This window comes from Bos grunniens, chromosome 1 (assembly GCF_055505025.1).
Source record: "Bos grunniens cultivar Pamir isolate PY7600 chromosome 1, Bosgru_T2T1.0, whole genome shotgun sequence".
Lineage (NCBI taxonomy): Eukaryota > Metazoa > Chordata > Mammalia > Artiodactyla > Bovidae > Bos > Bos grunniens.
Window position 1 is genome coordinate 32729451 of NC_141165.1, and position 16372 is coordinate 32745822.

Here is a 16372-nt window from a genome sequence, read left to right on the forward strand (position 1 = left end):
TGTACACAAAAATGTTAACAAAGATATGGTAAGACTTTTAGGTCAAGGCATAGGATAAAGAGTTTGCCAGGTGGCATAGTGGTAAAGAATTCACCTGCAAGTCAGGAGACCTGGGTTTGATCCCTGGGTTGGGAAGATCCCCTGGAGTAGGAAATGACAACCTACTCCAGTATTCTTGTTTGGAAAATCCCCATGGACAGAGAAGCCTGGCAGACTACAGTCCATGGAGTTGCAAGAGTCTGACATGACAGAGCATACACACACACACACACAGAATAAAGAAAATCAGGAATTTGATACCCTTGGAAAAGAGCTCTGAAAAGGTGATTGATTTGACTATCTGGAGCTACCACACCACTCATTTTTGAATGATTAAGCCCTTATGCTAATGTCCTTTTGATTCACTTTTTTTTTGACAATTTTGTGAATTATAAGACCTATCTGGGTTACAGACAGCAGAAACACCATGAATATGTGTGTAACAGAATTGGAACAGATTCATGGGACTTAATCATATCGTGAATAATGGAAGCTGAGTAATACTGACAGTTATAGCAAAGATGATGGCAGGGGATTTTTTTGTAACTGGATTTAATATAACTGTAACTAAAGATGTAATAGCCTTTTAAGACTAGGTTTGCTAACAGGTTTAAAGGATGAATGTGTTATCAGATTGTGGAGATAGAATCACACTGATGCTTTCTATGATATGAAAATAACCTGTCTTGATTTTTCAATATACAAGTAATTAGCAACATATAGAAGGACAGCACATTTTCCCTAGTTATCTTGGATTGACTTTCATGTACTTTGCATTTCACTTGTAAATCTTCTTAATGGGAATGGAACTAGAATGTAATTGATGATGAGTAAATGTAGTATGTCATTCATGATGAAAATAAATGTGTATTTATTAAATCAATCGATGAATGAAGACTTTTTCACTTTTGTTTTAGTTACCACTTAAGCACATGGCTTGTAGAATAATCCTATAGACTTAAGATGCTGAATGCTACACACCACTCACAAAACTCTTCACATTGCGTTATTGTTAGATATTACTTGTTTTAGATCCAGATTCATCTTTCCCGATGCCTATAGAACATTTTCATATGCATGTTCTACTATCAGCTCAAACTTTCGTATCTTATCTGGATCTTCTCATCTCCCCACCCCTCTTTTCAACTGGTGACTTGCCTCTCTCCCAGTCACTAAGGGAAACGTGCACAAGGCACCATTCACTTTTTTCTCTCCATTGTCTCTCTTATTTAATTATGGAGTCGTGTTTACTCTTCCTTCGGAATGTCCCTTTCTTCCTAGTGCCATGGCTACAGCCCTTCACTGACTCATTGTTGTTACAGGCATGTCACTCTTTCCTAGTCTCTATTTACCTCCAAGTCAAATCACACCTCACATTTTGGCCAGATTAATCTAACTAAAACATTGCTTTCATTGTAGCTCTCTTTGTCTTGAGAACTCAAAGCAACTGTATGTGACTTGAAGTTTGAAATCCAATTGAACTTGACTATCATTCAAGGTCTTTTATTATCAGTCTAATATTACTGATAGAAGTTGTCTTTTAAATCTCCTCAGACTAAACTCTCTGCTATAGTTTGGTTTCTGGTACAAACTTGGCACAACCCCACAACATTGCTTATGTTGTTTCTGCCAGAAATGCCCATTTTCAAATCCTTATCCAATTCAATCCCTTCCCTTGCTTTTTTGCCTTCATACCTGACTCTCAATTCAAATATCTATGCAATGCTTTCTTCAAGTTGAGCTAAATCTTACGTCTACTAAGTTTGTGTGATATACTCAGTTGCTAAGTTATATTTGACTCTTTGCGATCCCAGGGACTGTAGCCCACCACACTCCTCTGTCCATAGGATTTTTCAGGCAAGAATATTGGAGTGGGTTGCCATTTCCTTCTCCAGGGGATCTTCCTGACCCAGGGGTCGAACACTGTGTCTCCTGCATTGGAAGGTGAATTCTTTACCATTGAGTCACCTGAGAAATATTTGTGACTATCTCAGTTCAGTTACTCCATCCTAAAGGAGCATATTCCCAAGACTAAATTGCCTCAAGTTGTTTAAAGTTATAAAATTGGATGGTCAGTACTATGCAGCTTTGAATGGAGGCCTCCCGGGTGGCGCTAGTGGTGAAGATCCCCACTTGACAATGCAGAAGACATGAGGCACCTGGGTTCAGTCCCTGGGTTGGGAAGATCCCTAAGAGGAGAGCATGGCAGCCCACTCCAGTATTCTTGCCTGGAGAATCCCACTGGACAAAGAGCCTGGCAGGCTACAGTCCATATGGTCACATAGAGTCATTCATGACTGAATCAACTTAACACACACACACACACACACACACACAGCCAAGCCTCTGCTCCCATTTCTGGCTGGGTGTAGGGAGTGACAAGCCCTGGAGCCAAGATTCTAGTCATAATATAGCTTGGTGGTTATCTACTAACTGTGGTTTTCCTCTTTGTGGCTTCCTTAATAGGAATTTCTTCTATGGAAAAGATAATTCAGTGTTGACTTTAAAAATTCTTTCCTTATGCGTAGGCACACTGTAGTTATAAAATCTACCCTGTGTTGGGAGAATGCTTTAAAATGATTTAAAATAATATTTAGAAAAAAAAAGACCCTAATGATTGGACTTGTATCAATATAGGTAAAAAAGCATAATAAAAAATTGGATACATTTTTATCTTAGTATATCAAAATTTATGTACTCCAAAAAATACTGGAATATTATTATTAGCAGTGGCCATTTTGGATGATGGTTATTGAATGACTTGCTATCTTTTGAAATACTTTATTTTTTAAACTTGTGTTTCAGAGAAGTACAGTAATACATAGTTCAAGTAGTCTATAGAAGATACTGTTTAAACAGGTAAAGTCCAGATATGTGCTGCATTTTTTGAAAAGCATTAAGGAGTATGAATAAATAGAAGTTCAAAAATTATTTATTAGGGCTTACAGGACACAAAGATAGTTAAATGCAATATAGTAACTATTCTGCTTTGAATTTCTAAAATTAAGAAAGTAAAACGGAGAAGGCAATGGCACCCCACTCCAGTACTCTTGCCTGGAAAATCCCATGGGCGGAGGAGCCTGGTAGGCTGCAGTCCATGGGGTCGAAAAGAGTCGGACACGACTAAGCGACTTCACTTTCACTTTCCAATTTCATGCACTGGAGAAGGAAATGGCAAGCCACTCCAGTGTTCTTGCCTGGAGAATCCCAGGGAGGGGGAGCCTGGTGGGCTGCCTTCTATGGGGTCACACAGAGTCAGACACGACTGAAGCGACTTAAGCAGCAGCAGCATGGTATGTATGTGAGATGATGGATGTTAACGAAATTTATATGGGGAATCATTTCACAATATTTGTAAGTCAAACCATTACAATGTACACCTTAAACATAAAAAAAAAAAAGAAAGTAAAAGACGTTACTTTAACACTAATTTTTGTTTTGTTTATATTTTTTATTATTAAAAATTTAAAACATACTGAAAAGTATAGAGAATACTATATATAAACACCTCTATATCTCTTACTGGGATTTTACAATTATTGAAACTTTTGCTATATTTCTATTTTATATGAAATCTTATAAAATAAATTATAAGCATCCTAACATTTTATCCCTAAATAGTTCAGAATGAATTTCTTAGAAAATGATTGCAGTTTTCTACTTAATTACAATTCTGTTATCACAACTAAAAATAGAATAATGATTGCCTTACGCTATCTTGTACTGAGCCAATATTCCAATTTTCTGTTTTGTCCCTAACATGTCTTTTATAGCTAGTTACTGAACCCAAGATCCTAACCAGGAACACACAGTGTATTGGCTGTGATGTTTCTTGTTTGTTTTTATTTACAACATCCAGGTTTTCCTCCTTCCCTCCCTTCCTTCCTTGCTTCTCCATGGTATTAACTTGTGGATGAGCTGCTGCTGCTGCTGCTGCTAAGTCACTTCAGTCGTGTCTAACTCTGTGTAACCCCATAGACGGCAGCCCACCAGGCTCCCCTGTTCCCTGGGATTCTCCAGGCAAGAACACTGGAATGGGTTGCCATTTCCTTCTCCAATGCATGAAAGTGAAAAGTGAAAGTGAAGTCGCTCAGTCGTGTCCAACTCTTTGCGACCCCATGGACTGCGGCCCACCAGGCTCCTCGGTCCATGGGATTTTCCAGGCAAGAGTACTGGAATGGGGTGCCCTTGCCTTCTGTGGATGAGCTAGTTGCCTTGTAAAAACCCCTGCTTCTTGAATTTGTTTAATTGCTTCCTTTGTAATGCTGCTTTAAGTTGTTCATCCAGCTCCTGTTTTTCTATAAACCAGAAGTTTGATCTTCAGGAGTGCTTCCATCAAGTACATTTCGACACAGATACTTTATTAGTAATGTCACCTAGTTCCTAATGCATCCAACTAACTCTCTTCCACTATCGCGCTGACACTAATCCCTGAGTCCGAGAGGCCCCAGCCAGATCTTTTCCCACAAAGCCGCATTCCTCTCCTCCAGCCAAGTCTCTCCAGTGATGCCTCAGCATCAATTTAAGATTGATTAGTTTTCTGAAAATGAAATCCTCTAATTAAATTAGTAGTTAACATTTAAATACACTTAAATTTTAGAAATCCCTTGGAGTATGTGAAAAATATCTTTGACTCTGAAATATGGTCTTCCAAACATAAATACTGTATTAAACCAAATGACTTAGCAGGTTAATTCATTTTTCTTCAAGTGTTCAGTTCAGTTCAGTCGCTCGGTTGTGTCCGACTCTTTGCGACCCCATGAATCGCAGCACGCTAGGCCTCCCTGTCCATCATCAACTCCCAGAGACCACTCAAACTCACGTCCATTGGATCGGTGATGCCATCCAGCCATCTCATCCTCTGTCGTCCCCTTCTCCTCCTGCCCCCAATCCCTCTCAGCATCAGAGTCTTTTCCAATGAGTCAGCTCTTCGCATGAGGTGGCCAAAGTATTGGAGTTTCAGCTTTAGCATCGGTCCATCCAAAGAACACCCAGGACTGATGTCCTTTAGAATGGACTGATTGGATCTCCTTGCAGTCCAAGGGACTCTCAAGAGTCTTCTCCAACACCACAGTTCAAAAGCATCAGTTCTTTGGCGCTCAGCCTTCTTCACAGTCCAACTCTCACATCCATACATGACAACAGGAAAAACCATAGCCTTGACTAGACGAACCTTTGTTGGCAAAGTAATGTCTCTGCAAGTGTTAGCTCGGTTCTTTTAAAACTCTCTTTCACATTCTGTTAAATAAACATATCGATATGTGTCACGCATGCTGCAGAACTGCTGGCTTCTGCTGTGTAGGCATCCCAGGGCCCTTACGCTGCCTCTTTTCTGGGGCTCACAGGAGCCGGAACACAAGTGCCCTGTGTGTGCTTCACTGTGCTTCCCAAGGCACGCCTTCTGCCAGTCAAAACTGGCTGTTCCCACTGTGTCAACCTCTCACATCGGTCCCTGGGTTTTTGCCAGTTTTTAAACTTGGCATGAGAACTTGTGCTGCAAAAGTTTGTGTTACTACATTTACAGCTCACTTTAAATTCTAGGCAAAAATATAACTCCCCAGTGTTTCTTTGGGAGAGTACTTAAATACCCCTTTTGAACTTTGGGCACTCGGCACATGCACTTGTGTGAAAGGTGCTAAATATTTATGCAATTTAAATAAAAATTTAAATGAATGCCTGTAACCATAATTGACTGTGTATATTTGCTGTGGTTATTATAGGGCATCATTTACCTAATTAATGGAATATACACTTGATTCATTGACATTTCTGAATGGTGTCTAGGATGTGGCCACAAACTTGCTCATGCACTTCAAAATATTCTTAGTGACATTATCGTTGGAAGTTATGTGCTCAAAACAAGTGGAGGAGTGAATTAATCACTAACTTGGTCTTTAATCTAGAAGATTTAAATCTCAAGATGCTTTGTCCTTGGGTTATTTTTAGATTACAGAAAAAACCACTCCTTTAAATATGGATTGTTGGGAAAAAATGTAAGTTAGAAATATGAGAAAGGTAGATGAAGTAGATAGAAACATTTATTTTTTCACAGTTATAAATAATCTGCTTTCCATTTTAGAAATGCCTTTGACTGGAAAGGATCATATCGTATATGTTCTTCAAGCTATTATGTAAAATTTTATTTCTCCGTGAGTTCCTAAGCTAGAAGCCAAAACAATGTTTTTTTGGGCCTAAGTGCATTGCTTGATCTTGCAAAGCCTATTTCATGGTCTGCTAGATCCTAATGGAGATGGTTGGTAATGAGAAAATACTTATTTATATATAAAATAAATTTACAACAGAGTGCAAAAAGTGTGTAAGCAAGCAGTACCAGCTTTAAAAAATTCGTAGTGAGACCATATGAATGTTTCTAGTTTTTTCCAAGAGAACCGTTTCTCTACACACATAATTTAGCTGCCTTGTGTTCGTGTGTGTGTGTGTGTGTATTAGTTGCTCAGTCCTGTCCAACTCTTTGCAACCCTATGGACTGTAGCCCACCAGGCTCCTCTGTCCATGGAGAATCCCATGAATAATATTGCAGTGGGTAGCCGTTCCAGGGGATTTTCCCAACTCAGGGATCGAACCCAGGTCACCCACATTGCAGGCAGATTCTTTACCATCTGAACCATCAGGGAAGCCTGTGTGTGTGTGTGTATGTATATATTCCTTTTACTCAGCAGTACATGTGTACCTTGGGGTATCATAGAGGATGACTCTTGCTGTATAACTTAAGCTCTAGGATTCTTACTATCCTAAGAACTATTTATCAGATTGCTGCTTTCCTGGAAATTGATTAATAACAAATGTTGAGTTTATTTGTTTAAGGCAAGTTCTGTGCCCCAGTTAAATGATTTATATATTTCACCATCTAAGAACTGTAAAAGAAACTTCTACAGGGTCTTTCAGTGACCTTAGTAGCTGATGTGTTAATAACATTTCAGACTGACGATTTGTGGCAGGCTTCTTGCCCAAAGCTCTGTAGTGAGTTATTGCTGCATTGCAGATTACAGTTTAATTCCTTAAAAAAAAAAAAGCCTCATTGATGTTTGGGCTGCAGGATCCAAAACCATACTCAGTCCACTACATCTTGGAAAAAATCATCCATTTAGATGGAACTCATGAGATTCATAAATACACTTTGTGTCAAAAACCATAATGTGATACCTTGATTAGTGAAAGCTCTAGGAACTGGTCTCCTTTATGATGAAACTGGCAGTATTAAAACTGTGGGAAGTAAAAGTTTGTATGTGGTTAACCGGCTTGACAAATGGCACCGCTTGGCTTCCACTTGTCCCATCTAAATACAGAAGGCCAAGGTTACAAGGAACAAAATGGTGAGGCTGTCAAAATATGCCTCATCCTGTGAAACCAATGCCCTCCTATGCTCTTTACTCTCAACTTTCCCAGGAGAAGAAACCCTAATAACTCTCACTTCCATCAGCTTTCCTTGTTGACTGAATGCCTTTTGATGAGCAAATTATAAAATGGCAGTCTATATCCTGAATTTGGCATGAAACTTTTGTTTGCCCCAGAATATTTTGTTTTGTTTATGGGAATGAATTAGTTGTCAATGTTCTGAAAATACAAACATTTTACATAAAAGTAGGGGTCAGCATCTGTCTTGAAATACCAGAAGCTCTTGCAACATTTGTAACCATGCAGACTTTCCCCTGACCACCCAAACTTGAAGCTGGCGGGTGTCTGGCCTCTGCAGATGGAGTGTGCCCTTTATGGGAAACTCATCATTTCCCCTCCTCAGTTGCTTCACTCATTTATGTCCCCTGCTTGCCCTTGTGGACATTTTGATTTTTATGTTTTGTTGTTGAATGTTTATTCATTTACTTGACTGTGTCAGGTCTTAATTGTGGCCCACGAGAGCTTTGTTGCAAATGCAGGATCTTCCTCTCATTGCTGTGTATTGCCTTGGTTGCCCTGTGGCAATTGGGATCTTAGTTCCCTGGCCAGGGATTGAACCCCCATCTCCTGCATTGGAACACAGATTCTTAACCACTGGACCGCCAAAGAAGTCCCTGGACATTTGTTTTGATTCTTGTATTTCATGACTATTTTACCCTTAACAGAATTCCCAGGTGATGCAGTGGTGAAGAATCCGCTTGCCAAGGCAGGAAACACAAGTTCAATCCCTGGGTTGGGAAAAATCCCCTGGAGTAGGAAATAGCAATCCACTTCAGTATTCTTGCCTGGGAAATGCCATGGACAGAGGAGCCTGGCTGGCTACAGTCCATGGGGTCGCAAAGAGTCGGACATGACTGAGCACGCACTCACGAGTGCCTACCCTGAATAGCACTTAATGTTTTACAAACTTAAGTTTTATACCTAAACATTGAAATTATGAAGGGGAATATTTGGTTTCCTCTTAAAAGAGTATTAGACCTTGGGAAGCAGGTATGTAAAAGACTCAAGTCATATGGTCTGTAGACCATTAAAGTAAAGTTGTCACTTCTATTAAAGATAGCATGGTGGGTGTGGGTGGAGGAAAGAAATAGATGAAGGAGATTAAAAGGTACAAACTTCCCCTAGCAAAATAAACAAGTTTTGGGTATGAAGTGTACTGTATGGGGACTGTAGTTGGTAAGTATGTAATATCTTTGTGTGACATGTCACACATGTCAACTAGACATATTGTGTAGAAATATCGAATCACTGTATGGTGTAATGGGCTTCCCTTGTGGCTCAGCTGGTAAAGAATCCACCTACAATGCAGGAGACCTGGGTTCTTTCCCTGGGTTGGGAAGATCCCCTGGAGAACGGAAAGGCTACCCACTCTAGTATTCTGGCCTGCAGAATTCCATGGCCTGTAGAGTCCATGGGGTTGCAAAGAGTTGGACATGACTCGGTGACTTTTGCTTTCATTTTCATATTGTGTAACAGAAGCTAACATAGTCTAGAAGGTCAATTATACTTCAAAAACAAACAAAGCCATAGAAACAGAGATCGGATTTGTTGTTATCAGAAATGAAGGAGTCGGAGGAAGGGGAATTGGATGAAGATAGTCAAAAGGTACAAACTCCCAGTTATAGATAGATAGGAACTAGGGATACAACATGACAGATTAACACTGCTGAATGTTACATATGAAAGTTGTTAACTCTTAGCAAATACTAATAGGTCTCATCACAGAAAAAGGTTTTTTTTCTATTTCTTTAATTTTGTATCTATATGAGATGATGGATTCTCACTAAACTTATTATGACAGTTCTTTAATGATTTGTGTAATTCAAATCATTACGCTGGGCACCTTAAATGTATATAGTTGTCGTAGTAATGTGCTCAATCACGTCCGACTCTTTGTGACCTCATGGACTGTAGCCTGCCAGGCTCCTCTGTCCGTGGGATGTTCCAGGCAAGAATACTGGAGTGGGTTGCCATGTCCTTTTCCAGGGGATCATCCCAACCCAGGGATTGAACCCACGTCTCTTGCATCTCTTACACTGGCAGGTGGGTTCTTTACCACTGCATCACCTGCTGCTGCTGCTGCTGCTAAGTCGCTTCAGTCATGTCTGACTCTGTGCGACCCCATAGACAGCACCACCTGGGACACCCTTAAATGTATATAGTGCTGTGTGTCAATTATATCTGAATAAAAGTCAGAAAAAAATGAAAAAAATTCAAATGAAGGGGGAAGAATGATACTTCATTGTTTTCCCTGGACTACTCTTTGCTGTCTCTTCTCATCCCTCTATTCTTCTGGGTCAGCACTGGTATTTACTGGGATGTCTGGAGCTGGATGAAGTTGTGTCCTTTGCTACAGGGTCTTACTGAAACCCAGACTGTCTTGCCCTTTAACACATCACCTGGTGAATCTTTTGCAATCAACTTTCCCCCAAACCTTCTGCTTTTAACTACAGGGTTAATACTAGGTCTCTTTCTTAAACTCCTTTAACATGATTTCTCATCATTTACTTCAACATTGACTTGTAGGAGGACTATTTTATGTTTTCCAGCAGATTTGATGCCATTTTCTTTAGTATTTTGTCATATTTCTATATTATATGTCGTATTTTTACCTTACAACTTGAAGGTCTGAAGCTAACACCTAGATCTTTTGATTTTTTTTTTCTGTCTTGCTTATGAAATAGTTGATGAATAAGTGTGTCATTGAAACACATTCTCTTCATTAATAGAGGTATTACTGCAAGCCTGTGTTAATGTCCCACTGGAAATAAGCCTGCAGGAATGCTCATATTTTCAACAGGTTTTATTTGCTGAATTTCTCCCTGGTGGATTCTTTCAGAGTAAAGTAAGAAAAATGCATTTTTACACCTGGCATTTGGGTTTTATTTTAAAATTGCCCATTGTTTTTATACACAGTTGTATATACTGCTGCCTAAGGGTGCTTTGTAAAATTGCTTGTTCTTGAAACCTGTTGATCATAAAGTTAACACTTGGGGCTTTTCTGTTCTGCCCCAACTTGGATTTGCTGGGGAGCAATGAATGTAGTCAGACTGAGCCGAGAGCATTCCTTCAGTCTACCCAGGATAGGATCGTGTACAAAGATGCTTTTGTTTCTATCCATTGGGATGTATGGTAACGGGATTTTACTAACCTGATATTTGTCCGGGGCATTGATGGTATAAAAATAATGTCCTGAGAGGGAGAATACTTCTTTCTCATATGAGCTTAGAGACAAAGACTTAGTTTTGAAGCATGTAAGAATATGGTGTGCTCTGAGTCAGGCTTGGCCTTTTTGCCCAGTGACGGTACAGATCCCAGGGTGTACACGGGAATGTGAACCTGGAGGTCAAGGAAAACCAAGTGGAAGACCAGGGAGAACACATGTGATAGGGACAGAATTTTTTTCTTTTTCTTTTTTAAGACCCCAAGCTTGCCAACTTATTTATCCTTTTAAAATATTAATTATTTATTTACTTTTGGCTGTATCAGGTCTTAGTTGCAGCAGGCAGGATCTTAGCTGTGGTTGTGGGCTTCTCTCTAGTTGCAGAGCAAGGGCTTAGTTGCCCTGTGGCATGTGGGATATTAGTTCCCTGACCAAGGATTGAACCGAGTCCCCTGCACTGGAAGGTAAATTCTTAACCACTAGACTGCCAGAGAAGTCCCAGAAGTTTGTTCTTTTTCTTTTTTAGCAACAACCTTGAAGGAAATTTGGGGGATATTTTAATTACTCCACTTTTTCTGTCATTTTACCCACTTCTTAAATATGTAGACACTCTTCAGTTTTATCCACAATTACAGTGTCAGTGGAGTTGATTCAGTGGAAAAGTAAGTTGATTCAGCCAGGGCATTGAATCCCAAGGATTCTCAGGAGCCCATTTTAGTAAAATTTTCATAGTATTGATTATAGTAATTAATTAGATAATTACATTTAGAGAGCATTGTGACACCAATAAAATTACACCTGAGTAAAATTTAGTTCTTTGGCTTCATTTTCTTAAACTGATAGAAATCTCAATATGATATCTAAGGCTCCCTATATGATTTGACCCTAATTGATTTCTCCAGATTCATCTCTCACTTAATGTTCTTATATTCTATGTGCTACTGAACTGCTTTTTTTGGTCTTTTCCCTTCATCAGTGAGTGTGAAATAAAATTTTAAAAATTAATAAAAATATAAATCTCTCTTTAAAACAAAACAAAACAAAACAACAACAGCAAAAAAAAAAAAAAAAAAAAAACCAGGAAACTTTGCCCCTAGTTCCTGGCACAGAGCTCCTAAAACACTTGTAATTTCCTAAGTGAGACGAGCACTAGGAGCATCTTTTGTGCTTATAGTGGATCTTTGACCCCAGTTCCTAATACAAAACTCCTAAATCCCTTGGAATTTCCCGGATGATAGAAGTATCTTTTGTTCTAATGAGATGAATCTTGGTGGACTCCTGCATGGGGGCCGGCTATGAGAAAGACCAAGCTGTGATTAAAAGATTGGAACTTTCAGCCCCATCACCATTCCTTAAGGAAGGAGATAGGAGCTAGATATTAAGTTAATGTTCCATCATACCTTCATGATGAAGCCTCCATAAAAATCCCAATACTACAGGAGTTGAAGAGCTTTGGGGTTTGTGAACACATCTACATGTTAAGAGAGTAGCATATCCCACATCCACAGGGGCGGAAGCTCCTGCATTAGGGACCCTTCTGAACCTCGCCATTTATGTTTCTTCCTCTGGCTCTTCATTCTTATCCTTTGTTGTATCCTTTGCAATAAACCAGCATGTGCTAAGTGACTTCTATAAGTTATTCTAACGAATTATGGAACCCAAAGTGGGGTGGTGGGAACCCCGACCCATATAGACAGTGGGTAAGAAGTTCAGGTGACCATCAGAGATTTGCAATTGCTGTCTGAAGTGGGGTCAGTCTTGTGGAACTGAGCCCTTAATTTGCGGGATCTGATGCTCACTTCGGGTATACCATGTTGTTGCAGGAAGGGAGACCCCTTCCAGGGCCTGAGAGTGGGCTCTTGTCTAACACTCGGAAATAAATTGTCTGAGGAGACACATGAGCTGACAAAGCAAGAGGCTTTGTTGGGAAAGGGCACCTAGGCGGAGAGCAGTCGGGTAAGGGAACCCAGAACTGCTCAGTCTTGAGTTTTATGGTGATGGGATTGATTTTCGGGTTGTCTTTGGCCAATCATTCTGACTCAAGGTCCTTCCTAGTGGCACACTCATTGCTCAGCCAAGATGGATGCCAGCAAGAAGGATTCTGGGAGGTGGTCGGACACATGGTGTCTCCTTTAGACCTTTCCCAAACTCTTCTGGTTGGTGGTGGCTTATTAGCTCCGTGTTCCTTACTAGGACCTCCTGTCATAAAAGAACTCACACAAATGGTTGCCATAGTGCCTGGTCAGGGTGGGCAGTTTTAGTCAGTGTGCTTCCCCTAAGAATGTCAGATTTCAATTATGAAGACCCAGCTGGTGTTGCAGAGAGTTGCTTGGTGTGTGGAAAACCCACACATCTTGTGTCAGAAGTATTATGAGAACAAAGGAAAATACAGGAGGATTTTTCTTAGACAATGGGAGAAATTTCCCTCTGTGCATTTTCATTTGCTGTATGTCACCCACCTTTGAAGACCTAGGTCAAATGTCACCAACTCCATGAAGATTCCAAGAGCATCTTTTAGAAGAAATCTGTTCTTCCTTTATTTTCCCCACTGTATTTTATTTTATTTTATTTTATTTTTCTGAGAGTTCACTGTTTGCAGCCCATGTAAGGGGTTTTCCTTTTTTTTTTTTAATTTAATTTTATTTTTAAACTTTACAATATTGTATTAGTTTTGCCAAATATTGAAATGAATCCGCCACAGGTATACCCGCGTTCCCCATCCTAAACCCTCCTCCCTCCTCCCTCCCCTACCCTCCCTCTGGGTCGTCCCAGTGCACCAGCCCCAAGCATCCAGTACCGTGCATCGAACCTGGACTGGCGACTCGTTTCATACATGATATTATACATGTTTCAATGCTATTCTCCCAAATCTCCCCACCCTCTCCCTCTCCCACAGAGTCCATAAGACTGATCTATACATCGGTGCCCACTGTATTTTAACATCTCTATTTTATTGCACTCCATTTGCCTTAAAAAAAAAACACATTTATTTATTTGGCTATGTTGAGTCTTAGTTGCAGTACTTGGGCTCTCTAGTTGTGGTTCACGGGCTCAGTATTTGCCACATGTAGATTTAATTCCTCCACAGCATGTGAGATTTCAGTTCCCTGACCAGGGATTGAATCCACGTTTCCTGCACTGAAAGGTGGATACTTAACCACTGGACAATTAGGGAAGCCCCTGCCTTATGTTTACAGTTGATTGTATCTCTATCTTAATTCTCACAAAAAAGAGATACATATAAGTGTGTGTGTGTGTATACATATATATATATATATATGACATCTCACACAATATATATTATGTATAATATCACAAAAAGTTATATATGTGTATATAAAATGTCATAAAAAATTATATGTAGAGACAGAATTGCCATGTTGCTCATCTTTTTATTTCCTGTAGTACTCAGCACAGTATCTTAAGCCCAATAGATGCACAATAAATGTTTATGTTAATAGATTTGTAGATCTTTGGAATAGCTACTTGCCAAAAGAATTAATTTGATACCTGAAATATGAAGTAGAAGGAAAGTATATTATTTGGGCAAAAAAAAATAGACTTGGACTTTTGAGAACGTGGCAGTTTAGAGTATCCTGAGGAAAGTATAAATTTGAAAGCGGTTAGAACAATATTAATGTGAGATTCATGGAATAAAGGGGAACTGGCGCTGAAAGTATTCGTACCTAACAAGTTCTGATTGGCCCACTAATTCTCAACTTGTATGTGGTTCAGTTCAGGGATCTCTGCCAATTTGCGCAATGTGACTTAAGCTCCATGATTCAACTATTATCTCAGGCATAATGGGTATTTGTGCACAATGAAAGAAAAATTCTCTCACAACATCATATATACCCACTGTGGGAGGGAAAAATACATAAAATGCATGCATGCTAAGTCACTTCAGTTGTGTCTGACTCTTTGCAACCCTGTGAACTGTAGCCCACCAGGCTCCTCTGTCCATGGGATTTTCCAGGCCACTGGACCACCAGGAAAGCCTCTGACTTGCTTTTAAACTAAAAAAAAAACACCTTTTTTGTCTATGGGATAAAATATAAACTCCTTAAAGTGCCCTTGACGAATCATCCCCTACTCCTCTCCAGCCTCAGTTCCCACCAGCCTTCTCCCATGGGTGCTGTCCTCCAGCCACTAAGAATTATCATCAGTCCCACAAACAAATTATTTCCTCTCATCCCTCTGTGCCCTTTCTCATGCTGCTCCTCCTTCTTCAAATATGGACACCTTCAGCCTCCCTTCTCCACCAGTTAAAATTCTATTGCCCTTCAAGGCAAAACTAAAGGTTACCTCATCAGTGCTTGCCTAGCATGATGGAGCTGTTCACCTGCAGTGCTTCCACAGTATTTTATACGCCTGTGTCAGACCACGAGTCACATTGTTCTGTCATTACTCCTCTGACAGCTTCTGCCTCTGCTGTGGGACCTTTTTATAGGACACGCAGTCAAGTGTTCCGTGACTTACGTTGGTCTCCCCTGCTGAGCACAGGATGGACTTGCTGCGTAGTAGGCACTTTCTACCTGGAATGTTTGCTGTGCAATAGTAACAACTGTGAAATTATTCTTTCTGCCACATGTTTAAAACTTTTTGTTCCTGTTAAGGATACAGGATATTGAGGCTGCTGCTGCTGCTGCTAAGTTGCTTCAGTCGTGTCCGACTCTGTGCAACCCCATAGACGGCAGCCCACCAGGCTCCCCCGTCCCTGGAATTCTCCAGCCAAGAGCACTGGAGTGGGTTGCCATTTCCTTCTCCAACGCATGAAAGTGAAAAGTGAAAGTGAAGATGCTCAGTCGTGTCCAACTCTTAGTGACCCCACGGACCTCAGCCTACCAGGCTCCTCTGTCCATGGGACTGTCCAGGCAAGAGTACTGGAGTGGGTTGGCATTGCCTTCTCCGAGATGTTGAGGCATCGTTTTTGAAATATTACCTTGCTGAAATATGTATAAAACCAGAATTGCTGCCAATGGCAACTCTAACCAAAAAGGAAATCCATTGTTACTAAGCTTCACTAAATACCTTACCTGCAGCAATCACTAGAACTTCTGCTTGGGAAGAAGGGCCTCCTTCCTTTTATTTTTTATGAGTAGAAATTACACTTAAAAATATTTTTATTGGAGTATAGTTGCTTTACAAAGTTGTGTTAGTTTCTACTGTACAGTAAAGTGAATCAGCTATATGTATACATATATCCCCTCTATTTTGGATTTCCTTCCCATTTAGGTCACCTCAGAGATTGGAGTAGAGTTCCTTGAGCTATATCATAGGTTCTCAGTAGTTATCTATTTTATACATGCTATTGATAGTGTATCCCACCATCCCCTCCTTCCTCCTTTGTATCATATATTTGTTCCCTGTGTCTATGTCTCTATTTCTGTTTGTAAATAAGATCATCTATACCATATTTCAAAAATACAGACCACTTCACAAATTTGCATGTCATCCTTGCACAGGGGTCATGCTAATCTTCTCTGTATCATTCCAGTTTTAATAGATGTGCTACCAAAGCAAGCACAAAGTTGCACTTTCGGGGGCTTGCCTGGTGGCTCAGTGGTAAAGAATCCACTTGCCAATGCAGGAAACATGGGTTTGATCCCTTGTCTGGGAAGATCCCACATGCCACAGAGCAACTAAGCCATTGCACCCCAACTACTGGGCCTGTGCTCTAGAGCCTGGGAGCCTCAACTGCTGAAGACCATGTGCCTGGAGCCTGTGCTCTATAACAAGAGAAGCCGTGCAGTG

The 16372-nt window shown here is 40.2% G+C and overlaps 1 non-coding gene across 1 annotated transcript; it reads right to left on the minus strand.

Annotated features, from left to right (window-relative positions):
* Positions 1-16038: 16038 nt before the first annotated feature.
* LOC147379247 (U6 spliceosomal RNA) lies at positions 16039-16145 on the minus strand. The gene has a single exon (XR_015135457.1). It is a non-coding gene; the product is annotated as a U6 spliceosomal RNA (small nuclear RNA).
* Between the last annotated feature and the right edge of the window lie 227 nt (positions 16146-16372).